The sequence below is a fragment of the Bos mutus genome, chromosome 26 (genome assembly GCF_027580195.1).
Source record: "Bos mutus isolate GX-2022 chromosome 26, NWIPB_WYAK_1.1, whole genome shotgun sequence".
Classification (NCBI taxonomy): Eukaryota; Metazoa; Chordata; class Mammalia; order Artiodactyla; family Bovidae; genus Bos; species Bos mutus.
In genome coordinates this window covers 38,710,217-38,726,450 of record NC_091642.1, presented here as the reverse complement: position 1 = coordinate 38,726,450, position 16,234 = coordinate 38,710,217, and positions in this window count along the sequence as shown.

The window sequence follows — 16,234 nt, the reverse complement described above, 5'->3', positions numbered from 1 at the left end:
ATTCTTTCTTGTATTATATGCTTTTGTCTAGTATTATATTTTGTCTAGTATTTTAGTTTTTATAATCCCCCAAGCAAAGCATCATTATGTTGGTTTGTGATCATTGTTCATTTAGACTTCCACAGTTATTTATCAGTCACTCCATTTGCCTTTGGCTCTGGCTTCCCATGATTTCTCTCAGAGAAGGAGGGATTTCAGAATTCTTTCAGCGGGGGGCCTGTGAACTGGCCATTATTTCAACCTTTGCTTACCTGACGATGTCTAGTTTGCTTTCACTCTTGAATTTTAGTTTAGCTGAGAATAGAATTCTAAAGGGTCATTTATTTTCCTTCAGCATTTTGAAGTTATTTTTTATTAGTTTTCTGTTACTGCTATTAATAAATTAGCCAGCAGTTTACTTTATGATTTCCCAAACAGTTTTTGATTTTGCAACCTTATAAATAAAACCAATTTTGATTCCACCCCTCTAGTGTGTGTGTAATATATAAATACACATAATATATATTAATGTCCTCCTCAGTCATGTCTGATTGTTTGTGACCCCAGGGACTGTAGACTGCCAGGCTCCTCTGTGCATGGCATTTTCCAGGCAAGCATACTGAAATAGGTTGCCATTTCCTCCTCCAGGGGATCTTCCCAACCCAGTGATTGAACTTGTGTTCCCTACATCTCCTGCATTGCAGGCGGATTCTTTTTTAACTGCTGAGCCACTGGAGAAGCCCCATATATTACTGTGTATATTAGTAAGTTTATATGTATTAATGTACTAGTATGTACAAAATCGGAGAAGGCAATGGCACCCCACTCCAGTACTCTTGCCTGGAAAATCCCATGGACGGAGGAGCCTGGTAGGCTCCAGTCCATGGGGTCGCTAAGAGTCGGGCATGACTGAGCGACTTCACTTTCACGCATTGGAGAAGGAAATGGCAACCCACTCCAGTATTCTTGCCTGGAGAATCCCAGGGACAGAGGAGCCTAGTGGGCTGCCATCTATGGGGTTGCACAGAGTTGGACACAACTGAAATGACTTAGCAGCAGCAGCAGCAGCAGCAGCATGTACAAAATACAACATATATAAAATACAAACAGACTGCATACATGAAAGAAATAATTTAAAAGCTAAATTTGTCCGAATATATAAAAAACATTTTTCTTTTACTAAATTAATAGTTACAATTAATAATACTTTAAGTAATTAAGTATGGATAAATATATGCTTCATTGGTTTTAAATATCTTGATTGACACTTGATTTAACATGCTCTAAAATAAAGCAATAGGAAGATCTGGTTACATGTTTGGCTTATTTTGAAACTTAGTTTTAGGGATTATAACAGCTAATAGCAAGAACAAAAAATCTAGACCCCTGTGGATACAAATGGGGGCAACAGTAGTAGCTCTTACTAAGTCAAAATATTCATTTTTTATTCCCATTTGTCAATTACGTAAAAGTTTTATTTAAATTCTGTTATTACATTTCTAGTTCTCCTGATGTCAATCAATTACTTTTACAACTATTTGGAACTTGTTGCATTTTTGTACATTTAACATACGTGTTTAACTCACTAAAACTCTTTATCTGTAAGAGCTGTAAACAGGTTAGGAACTTCTGTGTCCAAATTTTGTGTTTGTTCTTTTTTTGTAAATGCACAGCTACGAGGTGTTTCCCCTACAGAAGTGACATCCTTACCTTGTTTTGGTGACAAATGATCACAGAATTATAGAAAATGTCTTGACAGCCCTAACAGCTAGAACCATTTCTGTTAGTTCTCTGTGTCACTTCAGGGAACACGCTTCCATTCTCTGTACCATTCCCTTGTCCTACCAGCTCCTAAGGTACTCCCACACATTCCTAACCCACCCTAGGAGAGCAGAAAGTCCAGGCTCTTGGGAGTTGTGGTTACACGAATCAATGCACATCCACTTGGCAGAACATGGTGCAGCCATAAAGAAATAAGGATGTTCAGTGTGTGCCAATATGAGTGGGTTTCCAACATGTCATTTATTTATTTTTTTGTGGGTATTTATTTATTTATTTAAATTTTATTTTATTTTTAAACTTTACAAATTGTATTAGTTTTGCCAAATATCAAAATGAATCCACCACAGGTATACATGTGTTCCCCATCCTGAACCCTCCTCCCTCCTCCCTCCCCATACCATCCCTCTGGGTCGTCCCAGTGCACTAGCCCCGAGCATCCAGTATCGTGCATCGAACCTGGACTGGCAACTCATTTCATATATGATATTATACATATTTCAATGCCATTCTCCCAAATCTTCCCACCCTCTCCCTCTCCCACAGAGTCCATAAGACTGTCCTATACATCAGTGTCTCTTTTGCTGTCTCGTACACAGGGTTATTGTTAGCATCTTTCTAAATTCCATATATATGCATTAGTATACTGTATTGGTGTTTTTCTTTCTGGCTTACTTCACTCTGTATAATAGGCTCCAGTTTCATCCACCTCATTAGAACTGATTCAAATGTATTCTTTCTAATGGCTGAGTAATACTCCATTGTGTATATGTACCACAGCTTTCTTATCCATTCATCTGCTGATGGACATCTAGGTTGCTTCCATGTCCTGGCTATTATAAACAGTGCTGCGATGAACATTGGGGTACACATGTCTCTTTCCCTTCTGGTTTCCTCGGTGTGTATGCCCAGCAGTGGGATTGCTGGATCATAAGGCAGTTCTATTTCCAGTTTTTAAGGAATCTCACACTGTTCTCCATAGTGGCTGTACTAGTTTGCATTCCCACCAACAGTGTAAGATGGTTCCTTTTTCTCCACACCCTCTCCAGCATTTATTGCTTGTAGACTTTTGGATCGCAGCCATTCTGACTGGTGTGAAATGGTACCTCATAGTGGTTTTGATTTGCATTTCTCTGATAATGAGTGATGTTGAGCATCTTTTCATGTGTTTGTTAGCCATCTGTATGTCTTCTTTGGAGAAATGTCTCTTTAGTTCTTTGGCCCATTTTTTGATTGGGTCATTTATTTTTCTGGAGTTGAGCTGTAGGAGTTGCTTGTATATTTTACCCAAAGCAATTTATAGATTCAATGCAATCCCTATCAAGCTACCAACAGTATTCTTCACAGAACTAGAACAAATAACTTCACAATTTGTATGGAAATACAAAAAACCTCGAATAGCCAAAGCTATCTTGAGAAAGAAGAATGGAACTGGAGGAATCAACCTGCCTGACTTCAGGCTCTACTACAAAGCCACAGTCATCAAGACAGTATGGTACTGGCACAAAGACAGAAATATAGATCAATGGAACAAAATAGAAAGCCCAGAGATAAATCCATGCACATATGGACACCTTATCTTTGACAAAGGAGGCAAGAATATACAACGGACTAAAGACAATCTCTTTAACAAGTGGTGCTGGGAAATCTGGTCAACCACTTGTAAAAGAATGAAACTAGACCACTTTCTAACACCATACACAAAAATAAACTCAAAATGGATTAAAGATGTAAACGTAAGACCAGAAACTATAAAACTCCTAGAGGAGAACATAGGCAAAACACTCTCTGACATACATCACAGCAGGATCCTCTATGACCCACCTCCCAGAATATTGGAAATAAAAGCAAAAATAAACAAATGGGACCTAATTAAACTTAAAAGCTTCTGCACATCAAAGGAAACTATTAGCAAGGTGAAAAGGCAGCCTTCAGAATGGCAGAAAATAATAGCAAATGAAGTAACTGACAAACAACTAATCTCAAAAATATACAACCAACATGTCATTTAAAGACAACAGAAAGGGAAAGAAGGGTGCATGAAATATGATTTCTTCTGCATAAATTTTAAGAAGATAGATCAATGTATAGTTGTTAGTAGAAACAATTGGAGAATGGGGAGAATCGGTGGTTAAGTGTTCACAGTGGTTATTAACAGACATGGACAAGGGACTAAGGAGTAAAACCTTTCTTTTTCCTTCTTTCTTGTTTTTGAAACTATTTTGAGTATCTGAATTGGGTAATTCAGAACAAATATTCCATGCTGATGCTGCTGCTAAGTCACTTCAGTCGTGTCGGGTTCTGTGTGACCCCATAGACGGCAGCCCACCAGGCTCCCCCGTCCCTGGGATTCTCCGGGCAAGAACACTGGAGTGGGTTGCCATTTCCTTCTCAAATGCGTGAAAGTAAAAAGTGAAAGTGAAGTTGCTCAGTCATGCCCGACTCTTAGCAACCCCATGGACTGCAGCCCACCAGGCTTCTCCATCCATGGGATTTTCCAGGCAAGAGTACTGGAGTGGGGAAATATTCCATACATACATGATATATGAATGTCATATACTTACGTGTATGTATGTATGCATACATATGTATAACATATGTACTATATAGTATATTGGGATTATACATGTTATATATAATCTATATTATATAGAGAACAGAAAATTATATATATAACTGAATGGTGGTGGTGATTTAGTCCACTGAATCTTGTCTAACTCTTGTGACCCCATAGACTAGAGCCTGCCATGCTCCTCTGTCCATGGGATTTTCTAGACAAGAATACTGGAGTGGGTTGCCATTTCCTTCTCCAGGGGATCTTCCCAACACAGGGATCTAACCCAGGTCTCCTGCATTGCAGGCAGATTCTTTACCAACTGAGCCACCAGGGAAGCCAACGGGATAATGCATTCTACATATATACACAGCAGGAGTTTTCTGTGCAGGGTAACTGAAAACCATTTTTTTTTTCTTCTGGTTTATTTTCTTCTTTATACTTTTCTATTTTAAACATTTTAGGGAAAAATTGTGGAAAACAAAAGGTCTCTTAGTACACCTGTACTAGTTTCCTAGAAGTGCCATAAGGAAGGACTACAAACTGGGAAGCCTGAGGCTTACACAGGAGGAATCTGTGGTCTCACAGATTTGGTGGCTAGAAGACTGAGATTAAGGTCTGCGTGGGGTCGGTTCCTTCAGAGGTCTGTGAGGAAAGAAGCTTTTCCAGGGCTCTCTCTCTCTCGCACTTTTTGAGAAGTATTTGAATATGGTAACCCAGTGGGTTCTATATTCACAGATTCAACCTACCACAGTAAAAAATATTCCGAAAAAAGAATCCAGAAAATTCCAAAAAGCAAAACTTGAATTTTCTGCACTTTGGCAATATTTCACATAGTATTTACATTGTATTTTCAACTATTTACACAAAATTTACATTGCTTTAGGTGTTATAAGTAATCTAGAGGTGATTTAAAGTATACAGGAGGTTTTAACGTTATATGCAAATTATGACATTTTATGTAAGAGAGATCAAATTGCCAACATCCGCTGGATCATCGAAAAAAGCAAGAGAGTTCCAGGAAAACATCTATTTCTGCTTTATTGACTATGCCAAAGCCTTTGACTGTGTGGATCACAATAAACTGTGGAAAATTCTGAAAGAGATGGGAATATCAGACCACCTTACCTACCTCCTGAGAAATCTGTATGCAGGTCAAGAAGCAACAGTTAGAACTGGACATGGAACAACAGACTGGTTCCAAATAGGAAAAGGAGTACATCAAGGCTGTATATTGTCACCCTGCTTATTTAACTTCTATGCAGAGTACATCATGAGAAACACTGGGCTGGATGAAGCAGAAGCTGGAATCAAGATTTCCAGGAGAAATATCAATAACTTCAGATACGCAGATGACACCACCCTTATGGCAGAAAGTGAAGAAGAATTAAAGAGCCTCTTGATGAAAGTGAAAGAGGAGAGTGAAAAATTTGGCTTAAAGCGCAACATTCAGAAAACGAAGATCATGGCATCCGGTCCCATCACTTCATGGCAAATAGATGGGGAAACAATGGCTGACTGTTATTTTTGGGGGCTCCCAAATGATGATTTCAGCCATGAAATTAAAAGATGTTACTCCTTGGAAGAAATTATGACCAACCTAGACAGCATATTAAAAAGCAGAGACATTGCTTTGTCAACAAGGTCCGTCTAGTCAAGGCCATGATTTTTCCAGTGGTCATGTATGGATGTGAGAGTAGGACTATAAAGAAAGCTGAGCGTCAAATTGATGATTTTTAACTGTGGTGTTGGAGAAGATACTTGAGAGTCCTTTGGACAGCAAGGAGATCCAACCAGTCTATTCTAAAGGAGATTAGTCCTGGATGTTCATTGGAAGGACTGATGTTGAAGCTGAAACTCCAATACTTTGGCTACCTGATGTGAAGAATTGACTCATTGGAAAAGACCCTGATGCTGGGAAAGATTGACAGCAGGAGAAGGGGATGACAGAGGATGAGATGGTTGGATGGCATCACCGACTCAATGGACATGGGTTTGGGTAGACTCCGGCAGTTGCTGATGGATAGGGAGGGCTGGCTTGCTGCAGTTCATGGGGTCGCAAAGAGTCAGACACCACTGAGTGACTGAACTGAACTGAGTATCTGCAGATTTGGGTATGGGAAGTGGTCCTAGAACCAATCCCCTGAGGATATCAAGGGATAACTGTACTTAACATGACAGGATTTCACAGGAGAGGAGAAAATAAATGGAGACACTTTCTGGAGGAGGTGACATTGAATCTCATTCTTGAAGTGTAAGTTGTCTTCATTCTTTGTCAGGGAGAAGAGTTAATTCCACAACTCCCTCCTTTATTTCTTTGGATTAATATGGGGGAAAGAATGATCTGGAATGACCAGGACACTCAGAAGGTAACTCTTTGTGACCCCATGGACTGTAGCTCACCAGAGTCCTCTGTTCATGGGATTCTCCAGGCAAGAATACTGGAGTGGGTTGCCATTCTCTTCTCCAGGAGATCTTCCCAATCCAGGGATTGAACCTGCTGCTCCTCTGTTGGCAGGTGGGTTCTTTATCATCTGAGGGAAGCCCTTTATTTCATGCAGTGAATATAAATTGGGATACAGCAGATGACACCAGAGGAAGTGAGTAGATGTAGGGCATTCAAGAAAGAAGTTGCATGTACCCAGAGTGGTTCTCTAATGGAAATCATCTCTGCACCCTCAGGTAAGGGCATCCCTGGGGGAAATTGAGGCAGAACCACAGAAGGGTCTCATTGGGTAGGCTATTGGGTTAGACCAATTCTCCCCACCAGGGAGAAACCTTGGTGGGGTATGGGTGAGGCCTAGAGGAAGAGCGTTATGAGCAATAGCACTCCTATGGGGGAGAAATGAAACCCCAACACAGGAAGGGGAGTTCCTTTCTAAAAGGCAAACCACTCACAATGGGGGAAACAAAGGCATGGGGGGAGAATACACTTACTTTTATGAGGAAGATCTGATTCCCCAGAGCGGCACTTTGCAGCCATATTTTCACAGGGCCACAAAGTTCAGGCCCCAAAACCTGGGGTCAAGAGTATGAGAATTTTGGCCCAAGATGAATAAACCTGGCCTCTGCAGCTGACACCACTCTGGAAATTTGTATGTTGAAAGAATGTGAGCACTTGAGACTATTTCTAGTTCCAGCTGCTCTGCGGTATTAGTAAAGGTCTAATTGCTAAAACCATATGCAGTGGACATGGTGTTCATTTTCCTGAGACATGGAAAATGTGGTTTGGAGACTGAGCTGTCAGGCCCAAATCACCTTCAGACCCTGCCTATTGCTAGCACATTTCATCACCGGGCAGGACTCACTAAGCTCGGTTGACGGCCTCATTACAGCTATTTGTATCCTGACACTGGAGCCGACATGACAGGTTGGCATTCCTGTCAAAGAAACCCCAGCACCAGCGTCCTTCCAGCCCCATTTCCCAGGCGATGCAGTGTGGACAGATTCTATCATGTCATCACACCTGAAGAAGAAGGAGTGATCTGTCCAGCTTTGAGATCATGTTCCTAGGGCGTCTCCTGACTCTCACCTGGCAATTTCATATAAAGGAAGCCACCTTGTAACTTAGAGACAGGCTTCCTGTGCAAATAGAGGCGGGTGAGAATGGTGGGGCAGTAGTCACATGGCTCTTCAATCTGCCTGGCTCTTCAGGGACAGACACAAGTCTCCACGTCTTAGGAGACAGCTTGCTCTTCCAGCCCTGCCCGAGCATACCCACTAGTTGTGGTTGCCATCTCTCCTCCAAATCTAAATGTATCTTACTGCCTTACTGCTTCATGGTGCCACAATTCAGATTCACAAAGCTACTCATTAGTTGTCCCATACTAAAAGCATCAAAGCTCATATATTTAAAAAATCTGTGTTTTGCATTGGAGTATTATTAATTAACAATGCTGTGTTCATTTCATGTGTACTTCAAAGTGATTCAGTAACACATATCCAAGTCTCTATTCTTTTTCAAATTCTTTTCCCATTTAGGTTATTACAGAATATTGGGCAGAGTTCCCTGTGCTATGCAGTAGGTCCTGGTTGGCTATCTATTTTAAATATAGCAGTGTGTAGATGTCAATCCCAAACCCCAATCCATCCTTCCCCCTCTCCCTTTCCCCCAGTAACCATAAATTCATTCTCTAAGTCTGTGATTTTGTTTCTGTTTTGTAAATAAGTTCATTTATATCATTTTGTAAAGATTCTGCATATAAGCAATATCATATGATGGTGCTGGTGGTAAAGTGAAGTGGCTCAGTCATGTCTGACTCTTTGTGACCCCATGGACTGCAGCCTACCACGCTCCTCTGTCCATGGGATTTTCCAGGCAAGGGTTCTGGAGTGGGTTGCCATTTCTTGTCAATGAAGGTTAGACATAAGAGATGCAGGTTCAATTCCTGGGTCAGGAAGATCCCCTGGAGGAGGGCATGGCAACCCACTCCAGTATTTTTGCCTGGAGAATCCCACGGATAGAGGAGCCTGGTGGCTACAGTCCACAGGGTCACACACAGTAGGACACAACTGAAGCAACTTAGCACTTAGCATATCTGACTCAAAGTCCATACATTTATAATTTACTACTAGGTCTAGTACTTTGGCCACCTGATGTGACGAACTGGCTCATTTGAAAAGACCCTGATGCTGGGAAAGATTGAAGGCAGGAGGAGAAGGGGATGACAGAGGATGAGATGGTTGGATGGCATCAGCGACTCAATGGACATGAGTTTGAGTAAACTCCAGGAGTTGGTGATGGACAGGGAGGCCTGGCGTGCTGCAGTCCATGGGGTCACAAAGAGTTGGATACAACTGAGGGACTGAACTGACTGACTAGATCCAAGCTTTTATGAGGAATTCCTCTTCCTAACTTGACTCACTTTTAATTCGTTTTTCTGGCTTGTCAAGGGAGTACCTAGCTAGGACTTCATTCCCTATTGGACTTTCCATGCAGGCCTTGGACTTCAGTGGGTTAAATGATTCTTATGAGAGGGTAAGAAATATGTCCTGCTGATTTATGGGCCCAGACCCTGGGCATTGACAAGCTGTATGACATAGTGATAACGAGCCTGAATTTCACAGTTGGCCTACCAGGGTAGTCCATACTGATTCCACTATTTATGCCTCACATGACCTTGTGCAAGTGTCTACAATAGTCTGTGCCTTGGTTTCCTTATATGTAAGTCAGAAAAAATGATAGTATCTCTACGTAGGTTAGTTGTGAAAATTCAGTGCATTATCAAGTATAAAGTACTTTATAATAAATGTCAGTCATTAGTATTGTCTCCACAGAAAAAACGTGGTTAGATCCAGTAAAGTGGGGTCCCAGAAGCATCCTCTGGAACATGGGGGTTCAGGTCTACACGCTTTACCACAGGATACCCATTAAACAAATGCTGGATTTGCACACACGTTCCACAACAGGGCTGTGCTCTTTTCCGTGTAATCAGTGCATAGTGGGCATCAAATGGTTAAACAGAAAAATCAAGTCTGGTTCCCACTGCTGGAGGAATAGATGTCTGATAATGCTAAACAGGAAGTCTAGTCTGGAAGAGGTTATTTACTGTAGAAGAGTCCTGGCCTGTGGTAGCCAGAAGCAGCTCAAAGAGAGACAGATACCCCTGATTTATAGTGATCTTGGCAAAGAGCTGGTGCAGATGAGGACAAGCTGTTCTTTAGTTAAGTGGGCAGCAGGAATTTTGCAGAACATTTGGGGGCGAGGGAGGGTTAGCAGTGCCCGAACCTGTGCAGTAGCCAGCAGGGATAGCTAAAGCAGTTAGGGATGAAGAATGTAATTTATGCCTAAGCTTAGAGGAATTCCTAGGGGAGACAACTGGTGTGGTTCACAGGTCAAGCCAATGATTGGTTTAGAGCCAGGATGACGAAAAAGGATTCAAATGTCATCTATGCAGAGACATCTGCTTGGAAGGGGCTCTTGAGCTCGCTGTTTGAGGGCTGTGATGAATGAGGCTCCCAGACTCCTGACAGAGATGTGAGCCGGCTTATTCCCAGCTGCCAGCACATAGCTCTCAGGGCTCAGTCCTCTGGAATTGCCTTGGCGGAGGGGCCTCGCTCAGGGTCGCACTCCTTCCCAGGACACCTGATCCAGTGCCTGTATTCATGTAGGGATACAGAAGTCTAGCCCTTTTGCCCCAACTCAGGACAGTCCTGAAGGTATCTGGTCTATAGAACCCCTCGCAAAGTCAGCCAAGACTCCAGAGGTGACTACATTGAGGCCTGATCTGTCTCTCCGCCCAACTCCTTCCATAGATGTGGACTCCAAGAGCACTCCCTCAGAGAAGCTCTGTGTGCGAATGTCCACCTCAGAATCTCCCTCCCAGTAGACCCAGGACTTTCCCCTGGAAAAGCTGTGGTTTTCTCTGCAATTCCCAGAAGACACCAGGGTCATGTGATTGTGTTCTGACCAATGGGAGGTGAGCAGAGTGAGGTAGCCCAGGGATCTTTCAGGGGTGTTCAATGTGTGAGAGGTGGTGTAGACAGAGGAGACTTGCATGAGTAGAAGATAAACCTTCACTGCGTTAAAGCACTGAGATTTCGGATTTGTTTTGGTTTGTGGATATGTTTTCTTACCAAGCCCTGGCTTACCCTGTCTTATCTAATGCATTAGCTATATTTTTTCGAAACTTGTCTAATTCCAGAGGGAGAAGCAACATGAATTAATATCTGAACGCACTATAAATATTTGTTGCTAGTTTTATGTCTAAGTTGTTAAGGATAACATAGTTTATCCCATTTTGTAGATTTAGTTATTTCCAATTAAATAGTATTTCTAATAAATCCTTTTGTTGTATTTATAGATTTTACTTATTCTCAATGGTGATGTTTCCAGTGAACCTTTTTTTTGGTGTGTATTTATAAAGTCCCCACATGAAATAAATCCTTTAGGTATTTTAACAAATAAATCTGAACAGAGAGGATCCAGTGAAAATTGCAGTCAATATTTTGATGCCCCACATAGAAAAAAATGAATAAATATATGCTGATTAACACTTTTAATTAACCAACATTAATTAAGCATCTATTTTGTGTATCATGTACTTGAGTTTTGCTACATAAGAAGGGCTTACTGGCCTCAGGGAGCTCACTGGTCAGTGGGAGAAGCAAACTGTTACTCAACTGCCACTGGGTTTAGCATGGCAGAGACATGCCAGGGTGAGCAGGTGGCTGCAGGGAGGGAGTACCCAGCTCTGTCTGTGGAGGGTCAGCAAAGGTGCCATACAGATGACTTGAAGGAAGAGTTGGGGTCCACCAGGCACATGAAGTGGGGGGCAGGAATTCCAGGCAGAGACATTGGAAGCAGAGCGATAGATTCAGGACACGACAGAGTTGAGAGGTGACCTGGCAGGGCATGGCCGCAGGAGCGATGGGTGGGAGATGAGGCTGTGCTGCGAGCAAGCACAGACTGTGTGAGGAAGTCTATATACAGTGCTGTGCGATTTGGACTTTTCCATTAAAGCTCAACATTCAGAAAACTAAGATCATGGCATCCAGTGCCATCACTTCATGGCAAATAGATGGGGAAACAGTGGCTGACTTTATTTTGGGGGCTCCAAAATCACTGTGGATGGTGATTGCAGCCATGAAATTAAAAGACGCTTGCTCCTTGGAAGGAAAGTTATGACCAACCTAGACAGCATATTAAAAAGCAGAGACATTACTTTACCAACAAAGGCGCGTTGGTTTTTCCTGTGGTCATGTATGGATGTGAGAGTTGGACTGTGAAGAAAGCTAAGCACCAAAGAATTGATGCTTTTGAACTGTGGTGTTGGAGAAGATACTTGAGAGTCCCTTGGATTGCAAGGAGATCCAACCAGTCCATTCTAAAGGAGATCAGTCCTGGGTGTTCTTTGGAGGGATTGATGTTGAAGCTGAAACTCCAATACTTTGGCCACCTGATGTGAAGAGCTGACTCATTTGAAAAGACCCTGATGCTGGGAAAGATTGAAGATGGGAGGAGAAGGGGAAAACAGAGGATGAGATGGTTGGATGGCATCGCCGAGAGAATGGACATGGGTTTGCATGGACTGCCAGAGTTGGTGATGGACAGGGAGGCCTCACGTGCTGTAGTTCATGGGATCGCAAAGAGTAGGACATGACTGAGCAACTGAACTGAACTGATTTATTTTTTCCTTCATTTATTGCCATGTTTGTTTTGACCTGTTTAATTATTTCTCTTTTGTACTCTAGTGCAGATACAGCTTTATTCTGAGGGCTAGAGTTTGTGGAATCATAAACCTCAGGCATCATCAGAACTAATTTCCTACAGTTCACACCAGTAAAAGACCAGTGGTACATCCAAACAGTGGAGTATTATTCAGCACTTAAATTCTCTCAGTCATGTCCGACTCTTTGTGACCCCATGGATGGCAGCACACCAGGCTTCCCTGTCCTTCACTATCTCCCAGAGTTTGCTCAAACTCATGTCCATTGAGTCAATGACGTCATCCAACCATCTCATCCTCTGTCACCCTCTTACCCTCCTGCCCTCAAACTTTCCCTGCATCAGGGTCTTTTCCAGTAAGTTGGCCTTCACATCAGGTGGCCAAAGTATTGGAGGCATGGAGAAAACTTAAATGCATATTACCAAGTGAAAGAAGTCGATCTGAAAAGGCTGTGTAGTGTATGGTTCCAACTATATGACATTCTGGAAAAAGGAAACCATGACCAGTGGTTTCCAAGGTTTGGGGAGGTAGGAATGAGTAGGCAGAGCACAGAGGATTCTTAGGGCAGTGAAACTCTTCTGTGTGACACTATCACGGTGGCTACATGTCATTCTACATTTGTCTAAACTCACAGAATGTACAACACCAAGAATGAACCCTGATATTGACTATGGGCTTTGGGTGGTGATGCTGTGTCAGGGTAGGTTCATCTGTTGTCACAAATGTTGTGTCTGCAGGGAGTTGAAAATGGGGGAGGTGCTGCACATATGGGGAGCAGTATGGTATCTCCCTACCTTCCTCTCACATTTTGACTGTGAACATAAAACTCCTCTATAGAATATTTTTTAAAAAGCCCCAGGACTCTGGGCCTACAGTTGCTGCATCTCAGGCAATTAGCCCTGTCCCCAGGCAAATTAAGGTTCCCTACAAGATGCTTTCTTACGTGTGTTATTAAGGTGACCGGCTCACCCAGTTGCCCAGAATTTCCCGTTTTAGCACTGAATGTCTCATGGCCCCGGAAAGTCCTCAGCCCAGGGCAAACCAAGGTGGTCATCCTGACAGTGACTGGGAGTCTGTCCTTCCTGCTTTTGTTTTTCTGCTCAGGGGGTATCTCCTAAAGCAGCCAAACCATAAGACACTGACCATCAAGTCAGTGATGCCATCCAACCATCTCATCCTCTGTCATCCCCTTCTCCTACTATCTTCAATCTTTCCCAGCATTAGGGTCTTTTCCAGCGAGCCAGTTCTTTGCATCAGGTAGCCAAATATTGGCCTCAGTACTAGCACCCTCATTTATTGAGGGTGGCAAAGTGCCCAGGTAAAAGAATATTCCTCAACCCCTCAGTCAGCTTTGGAAGTGTTTGGGAGACTTTATAAAGGCTATTTAAAGGAGAATCAGCTCAGAGACCTCACTCTAAAACACATTCACTTACACACACTATTTTTTCCTCTTCCACTATGCTTCTTTCCAGGCTGCAATGTGAATATGATGACTGGCACTCTAGCAGCCATCCTGTGACCCTGAGGAAGCCATTCATTACGGCTGAGCAGCTACTCTAATAGCTCTGTCTACTTCTAGCCTTTCTTTTAGAAAGATTAAACAACTCATTGTGTGTTTAAGATACACACATTATTAAGATACACATTATTGGGGTTTAACCTAATCCTGATATATTAATATTTGGTCTTTCTTGGAATGATTGACATAGTGAATTTCTCATTCCTTAAGGAACAATCCCAACCCCTACCACTAGGGGGTGAACTTGCCCTATATGCCTCAACATGACAATTACTTCGTTAGTTTAGCCCAACCTCAGTATGTTCTGTATAACTCAGTTTTAAATAACAGTGTGTGTACGACAGCTATGGCCCAGTATGGATGGGCTGATCTGTGCCAAACTCCATTGAATTCCTGTAGCATAAGATCTGGATCTCAAGTTTTTCTTCTGTTTTCTCTACCCAGTATCCTCAGTTTCTGCAAGCAATGCCCAGAACCAAAGAAAGTGTACGCAGAGGCAGCTTTGATTTGGGCAAACAAGAATTTTTATTTCCAAATGGAACAATTAGCTTCCAGTCTAAATGGCCTTCAGATTAATGGTAACTTTACACTTTTCAGCAAGAAGCAATGGGTCTATACTGGCTTTACATTTGTGTGAAATAAAGGGGGCTGTTGACAGGGTCTAATAAAGAAAGATTCTGCTGTGAAAGGATGATCGAAATCTTTACTTCCTATGAAGTAGAAAATTGTCGCGCTAAATGACTGTTTTTCCAGTTTATACTCATCAAAGTTTCAAAAATCTTCAGGCAGTTTCAGTCATTAAAAATCTGACGTGAGGGGAGTCATTTATCTAATTCTCACTCTGGCTCAGGGCAAGTTGCTTTCTCAAAACCAGAGTACAGTAGCACTGCTTTAAAAAAAAAAAAAACCCACTCACAACTAATCGACCAAGGCATCTTTGGAGGGGGTGTTGTCAAACAATCCTCTTGACAGTTTCAGCTCACAGGGACTTGGTCACCTCTGTGCTCTCCCTGCGTGCCTCCAGTTTACACCCCAGCACTGTGTACTTAAGACTTGGGGGGCTTCACAGAGACCCAGTCATCCTACATTTCTGTTCCCGGTTTCCATACTGGACTGCTGTGCTCGGCAAACAAAAGTATGCCCACAGCATTGAGAAATAGTCACTTCTTTTATCTCTCACCTCCTTAAAGATCACACAGGAAGTTTTCATATGTAATAAAATCAGTGCTCACTGAGCAATCTCAGTGTAGGAGAAAGGACCAAAACTCACTGCCCACAGGGCCAGAATTAGATATCTGCTGCCTCAGGGAATCCCTTGGGGGTAGGATTTAGCGAATATAGGATGCACAGATAATCTGTGAGTTTTTGGACACTCATACTAAAAAGTTATTCATTGTTTATCTGAACTTCCAAGTTAATAGAGTGTCCTGGATTTTATCTAGCAACGCAGTGGGGGTTGGAGGGAAAGTAGTTAAAAAATGAGCAGATTCCGGAATCTCTCAAGGGGACTGCCGCAGGGAAAGTCACTAATTAAAAACAAAACGGATACCAACCACAAGGCCTGTGGGCAGGTGTCCCAGAGTAGCTAATGTCTTCTTGTTATGTACCTTGACAGAGGTGTCTTCCTGCTCTGAGTATACTGAGAGCTCAGCTAGGGATACTGACCAACTGGTTCGTCACTGAAGATGAGAGATGAGCTGTTTCCTGAAGCCCCATGTCTTTGGGATTGTGTGTTCCGTACTTTCAGACATCTGTCTGTGCGGGTCTGGGATGCCACCTTAGAGACAAGGCAGTCAGTTGTTACCAGGAGGTCCAGCCTCCCCAGTCGTCTTTCAGGAGGCAGCTTGTCCAAACTATGGGGTAAGAGAAAGATTTGATTTGACACCTTTCTCGAGTTTGCCTGCTCTGGACTGCTCTTTCTACCAGCTCTGCCAGGCATCTCTTTTCCAAATGCCCAGTTCATTCAGGACTTCCAGCCAGAATCCTTTGGAAAAGGAGATGGGAAGATAGGCACCATCTCTTCTGGATCCAGTGAGGATACCAGTGGGCAGTATTCCATTTTCTGCCTTTTCAGTCTCCACTTCAGGCAGACATGAACACATAAGTATACTGAACAGTGAGTCACTTCCAGGAGGGAATCACAGCTAAGCATCCCCTCCTTCATTCGAATTCCCTTCTAACACTGATCCCTGCATTTGGTGAGGTAAAAGGGCCCATCAACTTAAGTTTCTTGAG